The sequence below is a fragment of the Ahaetulla prasina genome, chromosome 8, assembly GCF_028640845.1.
Source record: "Ahaetulla prasina isolate Xishuangbanna chromosome 8, ASM2864084v1, whole genome shotgun sequence".
NCBI lineage: Eukaryota > Metazoa > Chordata > Lepidosauria > Squamata > Colubridae > Ahaetulla > Ahaetulla prasina.
Window position 1 is genome coordinate 34,119,548 of NC_080546.1, and position 16,714 is coordinate 34,136,261.

A 16,714-nucleotide genomic window follows, 5' to 3' on the forward strand; every position below is an offset into this window, starting at 1 on the left:
TATGCACATAGACACATATATATATGTACACACACATATATATATATATATATATATATATATATATATATATATATATATAGATTTATAGATATATAGATATATAGATATATAGATATATAGATTTATAGATATATAGACACACATATATATATATATATAATATGCACATAGGCACATATATATATGTATATATATATGTAATGTACAGTATATATGTACACTTTATCTATAGTTATCAAGATATTTTATTGAAATCAGTAGGTAAATATAATAAATCAATCAGATCTTGCGGTCAATGACTAGATTTTATATTAAAAAAATAAAAAATAAAAAATATAAAATGAAAAGTATAACCAAATAATCAATATGATTGTTTATAGTGAACTATATAAAAATTGGGTTTGCTGTTCCACCAAAATAAAACATTTGGGGTTTTTTAAATTTAGAATTTTGGGGGATAAAAATTTGATTCTGCTGATTTTTAACTAAAATAATTTACATTTTTATTTAAAAGCAAGATCCATATTTTTCATTATTTAAGTTGATAATTTTTTGAAAAGCACCCAATATTATGAAATGAGTCTATTATAGCAGTCTTCCAGTGTTTGTGAAAAGAGGGAGTTGACCTATTCTCCAAAGTACTTGAGGGCAGGATAAGAAGTAGAGTAGAAGATCATTAAAGAAAGATCCAAACTAGAATAAATAAATATTTCCTGACAGTGGAACAATTAATCAGTGGAATGACTTATCTCCAGAAATTGTGCATGCTCCATAGTTGGAAGTTTTCAAGAAGAGATTGGATAACCATTTGTCTGACATAATACAAAGTCTCCTGCTTGAGCAGGGGGCTGGACTTGAAGACCTTTAAGGTCCCTTCCAACCTTGTTATTTTATATTCTAATATTTGTTGGCTGTGGTTGAACCATTTAAGCTGAGTTGTTCGTAAGGGCAAGTACTGTATGTTTAATACTTTTGATTCCTATATATTATACTGAATCACTGTTCTGTTACTTATAATGTACACTATTCACATTATTTGGATAGAGCTGTCTACTTGTTCAAATTAAGTTTGGGAAAGATGTTCCTTTTTAATTCATTAACCTAGTCTATGGCCTTGAGTTATTGGAAAGGGTAAGTAAAGGAAAAATAATTGCCGTTACATAGCACACTATGTACTGTGACCTATGTTACCTTCAGAAAAAACATGGAAGGTAAGTCTGTCTGCCAAACTGAATGTACATTTTTTTTTTTTTGCTGTTGAATTATAGGAACATGAACTATATGCAGTTATTCAGGTCAATATTTGGACAATCATTTAAAGGATTTAAGTACTTTGTTTTAACAAATCATAAAAATACTAAAGGAACAGTTTAAACTACTAGGCGTTCATAATTTGAAAGGTTTATAATAATGGCAAAAGTAGAAATGTTGTTTAAAAACTGTTATTTGTTTACCTCATTTATATTCTAGTCACTTTGAAATAAATCTGGAAGCTCCTCAAAGTTAAATAATTATAAATAAAACATTGAAAGCCATAAATGCCTTCCATTGAGGACCTGTATACTGCACGAATCAAGAAGAGGGCCGTGAAAATATTTGCAGATCACTCGCATCCTGGACATAAACTGTTTCAACTCCTACCCTCAAAACGACGCTATAGAGCACTGCACACCAGAACAACTAGATACAAGAACAGTTTTTTCCCGAAGGCCATCACTCTGCTAAACAAATAATTCCATCAACACTGTCAGACTATTTACTGAATCTGCACTACTATTAATCGTTTCATAGTTCCCATCACCAATCTCTTTCCACTTATGACTGTATGACTATAACTTGTTGCTGGCAATCCTTATGATTTATATTGATATATTGACCATCAATTGTGTTGTAAATGTTGTACCTTGATGAACGTATCTTTTCTTTTATGTACACTGAGAGCATATGCACCAAGACAAATTCCTTGTGTGTCCAATCACACTTGGCCAATAAATTCTATTCTATTCTTCTATTCTAAATAAAATAGTATACATTTAGAAAGGATATATTTTTTAAAAAAAATTTTTTACAAAATAAAGGCTATATCTCTAAGCCTTTATTTCTCAGTATTCTTATGCTTTTTGAAAGAACAGATTTCTCAACTGTCTTGAATATTAACAATATTAACAATAGACAGATTCTAGTTGAAAGTTTTTATTTATTTATTTTATTTATTTATTTTGTCACAACAATATATATAAGCAACACATAAAAAGATTATATAGTATATAAACATATATATGAGGGCCGGGATAGCTCAGGCTGTTAAGAAGCCTGTTATTAGAACACAGTAGCCTGCAATTACTGCAGGTTCAAGCCCGGCCCAAGGTTGACTCAGCCTTCCATCCTTTATAAGGTAGGTAAAATGAGGACCCAGATTGTTGGGGGGGCAATAAGTTGACTTTGTAAAAAATATACAAATAGAATGAGACTATTGCCTTATACACTGTAAGCCGCCCTGAGTCTTCGGAGAAGGGCGGGATATAAATGTAAACAAAAAAATATATATAAGGAAATATAAGCATATATATCTAAGAAAAAAAAAGAAACAAGCAAACAATAGGACAGGAACGGTAGGCACGTTTGTGATCTTATGCACTCCCCTTATAGTCCTCTTAGGAATGGGGTGAGGTCAATAGTAGAAAGTTTTTGGTTAAAGCTTTTGGGATTATGGGAAGAGACCACAGAGTCAGGTAATGTGTTCCAAGCACTGATAACTCTGTTACAGAAGTCATATTTTCTGCAATCTAGATTAAAGCAGTTAACATTAAGTTTGAATCTATTGGTTGCTCTTGTGTTATTGCAATTGAAGCTGAAGTAGTCTTTAACAGGAAGGACATTACAATAGATGATTCTATGAGTTAAACTTAGGTCTTGTTGAAGGCGATGGAGTTCTAAGTTTTCTAAGCCTAGGATTTCAAGTCTGGTGGGATAAGGTATTTTGTTGTTTTCAGAGGAGTGGAGTACTCTTCTTGTAAAAATATACAAATAGAATGAGACTATTGCCTTATACACTGTAAGCCGCCCTGAGTCTTCGGAGAAGGGCGGGATATAAATGTAAACAAAAAAATATATATAAGGAAATATAAGCATATATATCTAAGAAAAAAAAAGAAACAAGCAAACAATAGGACAGGAACGGTAGGCACGTTTGTGATCTTATGCACTCCCCTTATAGTCCTCTTAGGAATGGGGTGAGGTCAATAGTAGAAAGTTTTTGGTTAAAGCTTTTGGGATTATGGGAAGAGACCACAGAGTCAGGTAATGTGTTCCAAGCACTGATAACTCTGTTACAGAAGTCATATTTTCTGCAATCTAGATTAAAGCAGTTAACATTAAGTTTGAATCTATTGGTTGCTCTTGTGTTATTGCAATTGAAGCTGAAGTAGTCTTTAACAGGAAGGACATTACAATAGATGATTCTATGAGTTAAACTTAGGTCTTGTTGAAGGCGATGGAGTTCTAAGTTTTCTAAGCCTAGGATTTCAAGTCTGGTGGGATAAGGTATTTTGTTGTTTTCAGAGGAGTGGAGTACTCTTCTTGTAAAATATTTCTGGACATGTTCAATTGTATTAATGTCAGAAATGTGGTGTGGGTTCCAGACAGGCGAGCTGTATTCAAGGATTGGCCTAGCAAATGTTTTATATGCTCTAGTTAGTAGTGTAGTGTTTTTGGAAAAGAAGCTATGCAAGATTAGGTTTACAACACTTAGAGCCTTTTTTGCTATGTACTTGCAGTGGGCTTTAGCAGTTAGGTCATTTGATATGAAAACTCCAAGGTCTTTGACAGGGTGGGGGTCATCTGTAAGGTAATGTCCATCAAGCATGTACTTAGTGTTTAGGTTCTTTTTTCCAATATGTAAGATTGAGCATTTGCTGGTTGAGATTTGGAGTTGCCAAGTTTTAGACCAAGCAGTTAGATGATCAAGGTCTTTTTGAATGGTAAATGTGTTGTCGGTGATGTTAAATAGTTTGACATCGTCAGCAAAGAGAACACAATTACTTGAGATATGGTCACAAAGATCATTAATGTATAGTATGAAGAGTGTTGGTCCAAGAATGCTACCTTGAGGAATGCCACTCTTGACAGGAACAGGATTTGATAGAGCATTGCCAATTTTGACCACTTGTTATCTGTTAGACAGAAAAGCAGATATCCAATTGTGAAGGGGTTCTGAAATGTCATAGGATTTTAGTTTTAGGAGAAGTTTATCGTGTACTACTGAGTCAAAAGCTTTGCAGAAGTCTATGTAGATTGCATCTATTGTTTTGCCTTGATCAAGATTTGTAGTCCATATGTTTTTACAGTGGAGAAGTTGTAAGTTACATGATAATTTTTTTCTGAAACCAAATTGTTTATTAGAGAGTAGGTTGTTTATTTCTAAGTGGAAGGTAATGGATTGGTATAACTTTTATTATTGGTATAACTTATAACTTTTATTATATTGTATAATGTTTATACATTGGGTAACCCTGATCCAAGTCATATAGATAAGATAATATCTTAAACTAGTTTTCACAAACCAATGTGTTGCTACACTTTTGAAATAATTCTTACCTGCACGTGGGCTGCTTCAATATGTACCAACTGCAATTTAGTGGTAATTTTCAAAGGCAGCCATAAGTAGGGTATTACAACAGAAGGTTCTCTAGCTTGTCTGTATCCAGTCACTTGAGGTAATAGCTAGTATTTAATTAAATCCTTGAAATTGTAATTGCTGAAGTACTTGAAAACTTAGAGGGCAAATGTCCAACAGAGTAATTTTCTCAGCATTCATTGCCCAATCAGATCTCATCAACATATCCAGATCTGGTGTTTCTCAGATCTGAGAAACATTGTGAAGAAACATAGTCTTATTGCAAACAGTCTTGGCATTGAATTCTGACACCAAGGCCACCAATATACAGTACCCGGCACCTGAGAATGAAGCAGGCAAACTAGAAAAAAAGCTGGTATCTTTCTCTTCTTGACATTGCCAATCCAATCCCTCTCATCATATCCCCCTCTGCCAATCATGTATGAAATTGCTTCCCAGTCCCACATATTCTCCTCTAGTGTACACTCTTATGCAGGCAAGCCACTGAGAGCTGCCCTGTGGTAAGGTGAGCAGCTGAATAAAATAAATAAATAAATACCATCCACACATTACCTATCTCCAGATTAGAGATAATTTATTTATTTATTAAATTCATCTGCCATCCACTTCACTATCCCAAGCAAATCTTGATTTGCCAGTGCTGCTTTCCTATCACTAAATCCCCATCTCTCAAACCTTATGGGTGCTTAAAATTCACCTATTATCCAGTCTTGTTGGTTTTTTGTTTTTTTGTTTTTTTTTATTTACATTTATATCCCGCCCTTCTCCGAAGACTCAGGGCGGCTTACAGTGTATAAGGCAATAGTCTCATTCTATTTGTATATTTACAAAGTCAACTTATTGCTCCCCCAACAATCTGGGTCCTCATTTTACCTACCTTATAAAGGATGGAAGGCTGAGTCAACCTTGGGCCGGGCTTGAACCTGCAGTAATTGCAGGCTGCTGTGTTTTAATAACAGGCTTCTTACAGCCTGAGCTACCACGGCCCCACCCAACCTTTCTCTTCGCCTTAGCAGAGTCTTACCAAATCCATCATTTCTTCTTTTCTTTTTACTTCACTTGTTTTCCTTCAGAACCAATGTTTTTTCCTACCCCTTCCCTTCCATTTCTAACTTCAGTGAAGGGAAGATCCATTCTTTCTTGTCAGTAATCTATAGAGAAGGTTAGGTAGCTATGCCAATTGATCTTGGTTGGTACATGGCAGGAAGTGGGAGGCAAAACAAGGTTGGTTCTTTTTTCCCTAATTCTATTTATTTCTTCTTAAGAAAAATGAAATGTGTAGTTTGAAGTTAATTAAGGTATTCTGATACTGATGCTGTTCTTGGGAGAGTTTATATCAACACCTTATAAAAAAAACATTGTGCCAGTTGCTTTGCTTCTTTCTCAGACTTTAACTGGCAGATGTAACTTCTTCAAATAATTTCATAAATCTTTCCACAAATAGAAAATTTTCTGTACGAGTATGAGGGATATACTGTGCCTACCTTTATAAAAAGGTCTTTTTAATTTTAGAGATTATTAAAAAAGAGGGTTGCAAATATTTGAGGTTCATAATTATTTGGTTTCAAATTGAAATTGATCAGCTCAACATTTTTCAACTGGAAAACATTCCATCTTTTCCAGCCTGCCATTTTCACTGGCTGAGTTGTAATGATATGAGCTCTAGCTTGTGGTATCTTTGGCGTTTTCAAAAATGAGAAATGTTATACAGATACTTTAAATAATAAATAAACATCAGACATCAATATGTGTTCCATAAACACAACCATTGAACAATTAGAGAAAGCCTCTTGAATTCAAGGTCACACTTTACATAAAGAGCCTTGAGAATTTTAGAAAATCCAATTTACACATTATCTACATTTACAAAACCTTTTTAAGGCTCTGCCTAAGTTCTGTACATTGTCTAAGTTATGGACAAAAATGTTTAACTTTTGGCTTTTGAAACTGATAAAAAACCCCATTAAAGGCAGTAAGCTGAAAAAGGTGGGTGGTGGAAGGAAGAGAATAGTATGGGTGCTTTTTTTTTTTTAACAAATGTTATCTAAGCAAAAGTTTAGGTCTCATTTAACAACTTGGTTTTAATTCCAGATCAAGAGTTGAGTGCATTTGTCACTATCTAAAACTTTTCACAAATCTTTTTAAGTTTTCTCACTCTATGTATGTTTGTGTGTGTGTATACAAATCCATCCATCTGACCATAACATATAGATGCTCACAATAGAATACACAGGCAGCATATTTAAAAAGAAATACAAGAAGAGTATAATCGATAAAGCATCAGGAGAGCACCATTAGGTGCTCAATTGAATGTGAATTGGCATTTTATAATAACAGTAAAATGATAGATTTGCTGTTCCGAACAGAAGGTTTCATCTGACTGCCAGAGAAATCCTATCAGCTATGTAAAATTTCATGGGTTTAGAAATTGAAAGTTGTGTATTATGCAAATTTCTTGCTAGAAACTATTATTTTGCCCCATACCTAGCCAGGAAATTGGAGAGAATATATTTAAGAGAAAGAATACCCTGTGTTTAGTGTTTGATCCCTGACTTCTCACTGTTGCCCATTTTAAGGCACGGCACAGCTCTTCCAGATAACTCAGTTTATGTAGTAATCTGAATTAGCTTTGAAGATTGGAAATTGGTAAACATGTGAAGGTTCCACACTGCAATCAGAACCATTTTTAGTCTTAGGAGATGAAACAGGGTCTCTGGTTATTTTTGTTCTTAAAACCTGTATGATGGCAAGTGAGGGAAAGAAATTATGTGTCATGCAGTAAGAAAAAGACCAGAAAACGTTTCCCTTTTCCCTTGTTTAGTTAGTCTGGTGAATAACTGTAGTTTGTATACAGTTTGAATTATTTTGGTTGTGAATTATACACACTTTCAATAAAATTAAGTAATGACATCTATTTACTAACCTATGAAAATCTATGTATCGCTCTGTTCATTTCATTTCATTTTGCTCCATATCAAATCATTTCTTTTTGTTCATTTGTCACCTAAGTATGCAAATTTGCCAGGATGTGAGTTTCCTCACATTCTTTGCATTTATTAATTACTGTTACTGATGTAGAGAGTTGAAACTCATAATTATTCATTTAGGTTTATACAACAAACAGTAATTTTTAACAAGTTTGTTTAGTAATTTGGACTCAAAAGCAAGAATTCCAGGTATGTATTACTTCATGGTTCAAAATTTAAAGGAACAAAATGTTGCTGAAAGTAAAATGGAAAAATAAAAATATACTTTCTGTTAGATTGTCCAAGTTACGGTGTTATAGCATTGTACACAGTTGTGGGTGCTGCTAGTTCAGACCAATTTGGGTGAACCAGTAGTTCCACCCAGGGCTGGCCCCACCCACCTGCCCTGATGCTATCACGTCCTATATAATTACTGAGTTTTCGATGCCGAGTGCAAACCGTGTGCGCTCACATTTTCAGTTTTGTGTGAACCGGTTGTTACAACCGGCAGCAACCCAGCCCTGATTGTACATTAGAATAGAATAGAATAGAATAGAATAGAATAGAATAGAATAGAATAGAATAGAATAGAATAGAATAGAATAGAATAGAATAGAATTTATTGGCCAAGTGTGATTGGACACACAAGGAATTTGTCTTGGTGCATATGCTCTCAGTGTACATAAAAGAAAAGATACGTTCATCAAGGTACGACATTTACAACACAATTGATGGTCAATATATATGGTTATAGTTATTCACTTTTTAAAAATATGGGCAATTGATGACCTTTAGGAGAAAGATACGAGGTACTAAACAAAATCCATGCATATCACAATACTATTAGACTATTGTAACTCATTATTTCTTAAACACACATGCAACTTCATTTTTATATATATATATATATATATATATATATATATATATATATATATATATATATATATATATATATATATATATATTTGTTTTCTGAGGTTTTCACGGGTGTTTGTATATAGGTCTTTGGTTGTTCGGTTTTCTCCCGTAAAATTGAAGTGTCTTGGCGACGCTTCGACGAAGTCTCATTCGTCATCTTCAGGCTTCAGGCTTCAGCCCGTGCTTCTGGGAGCAATGTGATTGCAGCTGTTTCTTCCTTTTTAACTGCTAGTGGGGGTTTGAACTGATTGGGTGGGAGCTTGGCTGTGCTCTGATTGGATGTGGGGTTTTTTTGTGCTCTGATTGGCTGGGGGTGTGTCCTGTATGGGTGGGGGCTTGGTTGTGCTCAAATTAGTCTGAGTTGCAGGGGGATCTGCAACCCGAATACCCGAATAACCAAATAACCAACCCGAAAACCCGAATAACCAAAGACCTACATACAAACACCCGCGAAAACCTCAGAAAACAAATATATATATATATATATATATGTAGATCTTTGGTTATTCGGGTTTTCTCCCGCGTAAAATTGGAAGTGTCTTGGCGACGTTTCGACGAAGTCTCATCGTCATCTTCAGTCTGAGTTGCAGGGGATCTGCAACCAATACCCGAATAACCAAAGACCTACATACAAACACCCGAAACCCGAATAACCAAAGATCTACATACAAACACCCGAAAACCTCAGAAAACAAATATATACACACACACATATATATATATATATATATATATATATATATATATATATATATATATATATATATATATATATATATATATATGTTTTCTGAGGTTTTCACGGTGTTTGTATATAGGTCTTTGGTTGTTCGGTTTTCTCCCGTAAAATTGGAAGTGTCTTGGCGACGTTTGACGAAGTCTCATTCGTCATCTTCAGGCTTCAGCCCGTGCTTCTGGGAGCAATGTGTGATTGCAGCTGTTTCTTCCTTTTAACTGCTAGTGGGGGTTTGAACTGATTGGGTGGGAGCTTGGCTGTGCTCTGATTGGATGTGGGGTTTTTTTGTGCTCTGATTGGCTGGGGGTGTGTCCTGTTTGGGTGGGGGCTTGGTTGTGCTCAAATTAGTCTGAGTTGCAGGGGGATCTGCAACCCGAATACCCGAATAACCAAATAACCAACCCGAAAACCCGAATAACCAAAGACCTACATACAAACACCCGCGAAAACCTCAGAAAACAAATATATATATATATATATATATATGTAGATCTTTGGTTATTCGGGTTTTCTCCCGCGTAAAATTGGAAGTGTCTTGGCGACGTTTCGACGAAGTCTCATTCGTCATCTTCAGGCTTCAGCTTCGTGCTTCTGAAGCCTGAAGATGACGAATGAGACTTCGTCAAACGTCGCCAAGACACTTCCAATTTTACACGGAGAAAACCCGAATAACCAAAGATCTACATACAAACACCCGAAAACCTCAGAAAACAAATATATACACACACACACATATATATATATATATATATATATATATATATATATATATATATATACATATACATATACACACATATATATATATGTTTTCTGAGGTTTTCACGGTGTTTGTATAGGTCTTTGGTTGTTCGGGTTTTCTCCCGTGTAAAATTGGAAGTGTCTTGGCGACGTTTCGACGAAGTCTCATTCGTCATCTTCAGGCTTCAGCTTCGTGCTTCTGGGAGCAATGTGTGATCGCAGCTGTTTCTTCCTTTTAATAAAAGGCACCACAGACAGAATCAGCAAGATCCTCCACAAACACAACATCAAGACAGCATTCTGCACAAACAGAAAAATATCCACCATCCTAAGAAACCCCAAAGACAAAATTGAGTTAGAAAATCAAGGAGTATATGAAATCCCATGCACCGCCTGCCCCACCACATACATTGGACAAACCAACAGAAGAATAAGTGCACGCATTGAAGAACACAAGAACTCATTCAAAAAAGAGGAACCAACTTCTTCCCTGGTCCAACACTTTAAAGTCACAGGACATGATATTGACTTTAAAAAGACCAGAACTATCGCCAAAACTGAACACTTTAACAACAGAATAATCAGAGAAGCCATTGAGATAGAAAAACGCCCACACAGCATGAACAAACGAGATGACACCTCCGCCTACCAGCCATTTGGAAACCCGCCTTATTGACAAACGAGTCCCTAACACGAGGAATGACACCAGACCCACACTCACAAGGTCCACACAGGATGTCACCACCGCACATCCACCCAGAAAGCAGACCCAAACCCACACTGATCATGAAGCATGACCAAGGACCAGAAGCCAGACCGCAGCTGCAACATTAGCCATTTCAAACCCCTCCAATCCATTCATGCAGCAGACTGACACCCACTATGAAGATGTAGCACCACAAAGCCAAACAACAGCTATGCAGCTCACCAGCTCAAATCCCCTGCAGCACAGACTAGACTGAGCACAACCAAGCCCCCACCAACACAGGACACACCCCAGCCAATCAGAGCACAGAAAACCCCATCCAATCAGAGCACAGCCAAGCTTCCACCCAATCAGTTCAAACCCCCACTAGCTGTTAAAAGGAAGAAACAGCTGCGATCACACATTGCTCCCAGAAGCACGAAGCTGAAGCCTGAAGATGACGAATGAGACTTCGTCGAAACGTCGCCAAGACACTTCCAATTTTACACGGGAGAAAACCCGAACAACCAAAGACATATATATATATATATATATATATATATATATATATATATATATATATATATTAGTGCTTCTGTTTGAATTGTAAAGGTACAGGTTCCCCTCGCACATATATGCTACTCGTTCCCGAATCTAAGGGGCCGGTGCTCATCTCTGTTTCAAAGCCTAAGAGCCAGCGCTGTCCGAAGACATTTCCATGGTTATGTGGCCGGCATGACTAAACGCCAAAGGCACACGGAACACTGTTACCTTCCCACTGAACTGCCGACCTTTCGACTGACAAATTAAGCGTCTTAGTCACTGAGCCACTGTGTCCCTTTTTTGAATTGACAGTGGCCCATAAATAAATATAGTAATGCTAGAAGTGATACTCATAATATACCTAATTACCAATACCTAATTACTTATGCAATAGAAGACTTCAATAGGTTTCTGATATTGAATAGTTTTTATTTGTGCTTTATCTAAAGACTTATATAGGAATTGAATACAGAAACAGTTGTATATTTTTATTGCCACTGTCAAACTACATGCTTTGATTGTGATATAAGGGTATCCTTTGATATTTTGTTCCAGTGGCTTTTGTCTGAAATGTTATTTGACCTAGTAAAATTAGAGAAAGTAGAATTGCAGATTTAATGACAGTCAGTTAGATTACTTGAATTGAGTCCCTCCTTATTAAATAAAATATTGCTTACTTCTACAATGTATTTATTTATGGCATTCATTTGTCCCCTTCCTGTAATGAAACAGCTCTGGGTGGCTTCCAACATTATTCATAAACATATATACATTCTTCCCCAAACTACCGGTATATAAGAAACAAGCCATTTTCATCATAACAGGGAAGACAAATTTTATGATGCAAATGACATAATTTACTTATATGATGGCACTACTAACTTGCATCCTTTGAGTGATGATGTCATGATATCCACATGAAGCATTTAATGTGATTATGGCTTGTTAGCGCACATCAGCATGCATGTTATGGCAATCCATATAAATGTATAAATATGACAGACTAAGTGCCACAGATTAAGACAGCAAGACAGAGTGAGTGGCATTATTACTAGTGACAGATTAATGCATCAAATGCAGTTTCATTCAAAATGCCAGAGAAATGACATGCATGTTAAAACCCAGTGAAATTGATATTTGTGACCTGATCTAGGATAAAATACCTGATCTCTTTTTGGCTGGCCTCATTCAGTGTAATCATACATTATTTTACAGGCAGCTGCTTATGATTAGTCTATAATGAAGAATCTATAACTGGAGTCAAAAAACTAAGAAAAATGGAGCTTTGGGTTAATATTTTTTGAACAGCAGTCATTTATCAAATAATTTCTGTGTTGAATAATATGATTTGCTTTTTAAAAATTACATTGATTGTGCAGAAGTATAATGTGGTCAAAAAGATGCTGTTTTATTAATTGTTTCATAATAAAAGTACTGGTAACTGTTGGATTCAAGATTTTGAAAAGAAGAAAAAACTTCAGAGATCCTGCTTATTATTAAGCTAACTTGCAGCCTATAGCAAAACTCCAATATTTCAAGAATCCTCGAATCAGAAGTCACAAACTGAAGCATCTCATTTGTCATTTAATGATTAGCTGAAAATTTGCTTTCCCACTACCTCAGTTCATACTCATTACCACAAATTAATTATGCTTTTCCTGACTTAATGTCATGTAAATAGAAGTAATTAGCTTATGCTGAATAGGTTATCTTGCCATGAGTTAGTACAGTAATGAGAGCTCACATGCGTGGCACCAAATGGTGAAAAGGGAGTCTGGGCCGTGACCAGGAAGAGGAATTGCCCAGGGGGCATGTGCGTGCTGAAAAATTTACTTTGGTTTCCAGTGCGCGCATGGCAAGTTTTCTGGTTACTGTTGCACATGTGCACGGGCTGATCGCTACCAACCTGCCTTCCATTGAGGACCTGTATACTGCACGAATCAAGAAGAGGGCCGTGAAAATATTTACAGATCCCTCACATCCTGGACGTAAACTGTTTCAACTCCTACCCTCAAAACGACGCTATAGAGCACTGCACACCAGAACAACTAGACACAAGAACAGTTTTTTCCCGAAGGCCATCACTCTGCTAAACAAATAATTCCCTCAACACTGTCAAACTATTTACTAAATCTGCAGTACTATTAATCTTCTCATCGTTCCCATCACCAATCTCTTTCCACTTATGACTGTATGACTATAACTTTTTTGCTGGTGATCCTTATGATTTATGTTGATATTGATTGTTCCTGATTGCTTATTTGTATCCTATGATTATCATTAAGTGTTGTATCATTAAGTGTTACATTGTACCCTATGACCATCATTTGTGTTGTAAATGTACCTTGATGAAAATATCTTTTCTTTTATGTACACTGAGAGCATATGCACCAAGACAAATTCCTTGTGTGTCCAATCACACTTGGCCAATAAAGATTCTATTCTATTCTATTCTATTCTATTCTATTCTATTCTATTCTATTCTATTCTATTCTATTCTATTCTATTCTAAAAGGTTTAATTGTCTGAGCAATTAATAAATTGAGCAAGCAATAAATTGACAATAACTTATTGTCTGAGTCCATCACTTGTGATTTCTATACTCTTGCTTATGTTTTAGTGTTCTGTTGTGAACACCTCAGTGACAAGTTAAAGATAGCCTTATTCTTTCCCAAAGAAAATTTAACATTTTCTTTCAATAAAACCTATTAATTGGAATACTTCTAATCTTGGTTTACAAGAATAGAATATTCTTAAAAAGAAAAAGAAAGAAATGGAACAGATAGCTGTTGAAATGACTAGTTCGGTTTAAACCTATTTTATAAGGCCTAATTCCCCCCCCCACCCTTTTCTTGCATCTATTTCTTTTCATCTCTTCATCTTTATTGGTTTTCCCCACCTCCAATCATGCTCTTCTGTTTCTATTTCTGCTCGATGGAGAAAGGGGAATATGTATTTCCCCTTTCTTATGTAAGTGATTCATGTATGTGAGATTAAAGTTCTGCAGTTTTTGGAAAACGGAAATGCATTTAAAGACTTCCAGATCATAGTCGCTTCCAAAAGCTATGCTTGAAACACTTCAGTTCTTTTTCTGCCTTCCAATTATTTATGCTATTAGCTGTTTTTTTGTTTTTGTTTTACTCCAACATAATTGAATCCTAGGATTGTTTTTTGTGGAAAGAGGAAAAATATTATTAGGACCAGGATTCAAATCAGAGAAAGATACCTATTGAGCTTATGAAATGCCTGATTAAGGAAAGCAAATTAACCAGCCTGATTCAAATGTGCTTGGACACTTTTCTTTTTGTTAAAGCTGTAGCTTTAAATGTTACTGGAAAGGTTGAGTCTTAGACAGATTCTATAAAAATGAAAGAATTAAAGAAAGGGGATTCTTCCAATGAAAGCATGGTGAGCTAAACAAATCTCTGTGGGTAATAACCACAATAAAGACCAAAGAACTGGTGAGTAAACCAGTTCTTTGTTATTTATTAGGAACAGGAGATTGCCAACTTTGTCTCAGATGGTGGTTGCTCTTGAGGATACTGCAAGATAACAGTTAACAGCACGGAACAAAAGTATTAATCATAACTATTTCTGGGACATTAAGGGACACTACATTTGCTAACTTTGCTTCTAATCTTATTGGAAAATTGCTATCTTAAGGCTATTAAAAATCTTTTAAATGACAATTACTGGAGAGTATTTACTACAAAATTAGTAAATTACTACAAAATTACCATTTATTAAAAAATTATTGGAGACTATAATTTTATTCATAAACAAAAGAAAAATGAAGTATATTTGTAAGAAGTTGAAATAAACAGCAAAAAGTTAAATAAAGTTTTGAGTTAAGAAAGTTATAAATGAATTAAGAGCTTAGACATAAATGTTGAAACTTCTATAATAGGATTTTGGAATTAGTTATATAAAATAAGCAGCCTTTTATAAGAACTAGAATTATTTTGACTATTGCAAGTCATAGCAGAGATAAGAGACCTTATGATTTAAATTGGATACAGACTTTTGAGGGAAATAAATTCCAAAAGTAAAAACAACTCGTTGCCTTTGTGATTATTATTTACAAAATGACACAAAATAATATAATATTTTGAAATATTAAAGGAAATCTTCAGAGAAATTATTAGAAGCAAAAGCAATAATGATATCTGATTCTATAGATAGTCTGTGTTTAAAAGATATTAATAAAGGAGTGACAGATGTGAAACAAATTTTACTTGTTACAAAAATAACAATCAGAAATACTGGATTTTTTAAAAATGTGGATTACAAAACACACATGCTATTAAAACTGGAAATAAAAATAATAAAGAAAAAATTGCATTTCAAAAACAGAGAAGAGTCAAGAAAATCACCCTTTAAGGACTTTCTTTTGGATCACCAAAAAAACAAACAAACCCATGGCTAAGGCTTGGAAGTAAAAGGCATGGACAATATGGACACCAGGGATTTCAAACTTGTGGCCCATGGCCCTAATGTGTCACACGCTGGCCACGCCCACCCCCATTTTAGTGAAAGGGGGAAAGTTGCAATACATCACGTGATGATAACGTGATGCCGTGAGTTTGACATACCTGCCCTAGACAATGACTTTCCACATATAAAAAAGGTTTCCTAAAGCCTTGAAGGTGGCTTTGAAGTTGGAAAAAGAAAGATAATGTCTACATGAATTAAAGATTAGTTAGAAGTAAAAGAATAAGATGAAGTTGGCTTGTTTGATCAAGGTTAAAATAAAGTTCTGGTAACCCTTTACTGATTTTTTTGCACATCAGGACTAAAAAGTTGATGATGCATGTTTTTGCTTGTCAAAGGAATGGGCTATGGTAAGAAGAGATATTTGTTGTAACTTTATAAGGGATAAAGATTTATTTTTATTTTTTTATGTATAGACTTTTTATTTTTATTTTTTCTTTGCACATTTTATTCTATCTCTTTTCTTTTTCTGAGTTCAATTTGTATTCCTTTTTACTATTGTATTTAACATTTTTAATAATAAATAAACAAAAAGAATGAAAGAAAGCTCTATTTACTAGCTCTCCAAGGTCTTTCCTAATATACTTTGACTTTTTCTCTTGTATTCTAAAATAGGCAGTAAAGGGTAGATTAGGATTGAGAACATTAAGAGGCTCCAAAGATGACTTCAGCTGGCAGCAGAAGTCTCGGGAGTCTCAGCCTCCCGATAGGCCAGAATAGAGTTGGAATATACATGTTGTTTGAATTTAGGTATTGTGATATATGAATCATATTCATATCTATGTCTTACTATGTGTGAACCCAACCAATAATGGTTTAGCATGTCATTATCTTTCTTTCAAAGTAGTTCATAAAGTAAATAATTTTTATTTGTGCTACTTAGCTCTCAGAAAATAAAAAAATAAACATGACACTTTTACTGATCCATGCCTCCTTAAATAAATTCTTATTTTGCCCTTAGGGCAAAGATTTTTTTTAATATGCTGAATCAT

General features: G+C 34.8%; 1 protein-coding gene across 7 annotated transcripts in view; it reads left to right on the forward strand.

Moving 5' to 3' along the window:
- NR3C2 (nuclear receptor subfamily 3 group C member 2) overlaps positions 1–16,714 on the forward strand; it is a 178,453-nt gene that overhangs the window by 78,804 nt on the left and 82,935 nt on the right. The gene's annotated exons all lie outside the window — the stretch shown is intronic.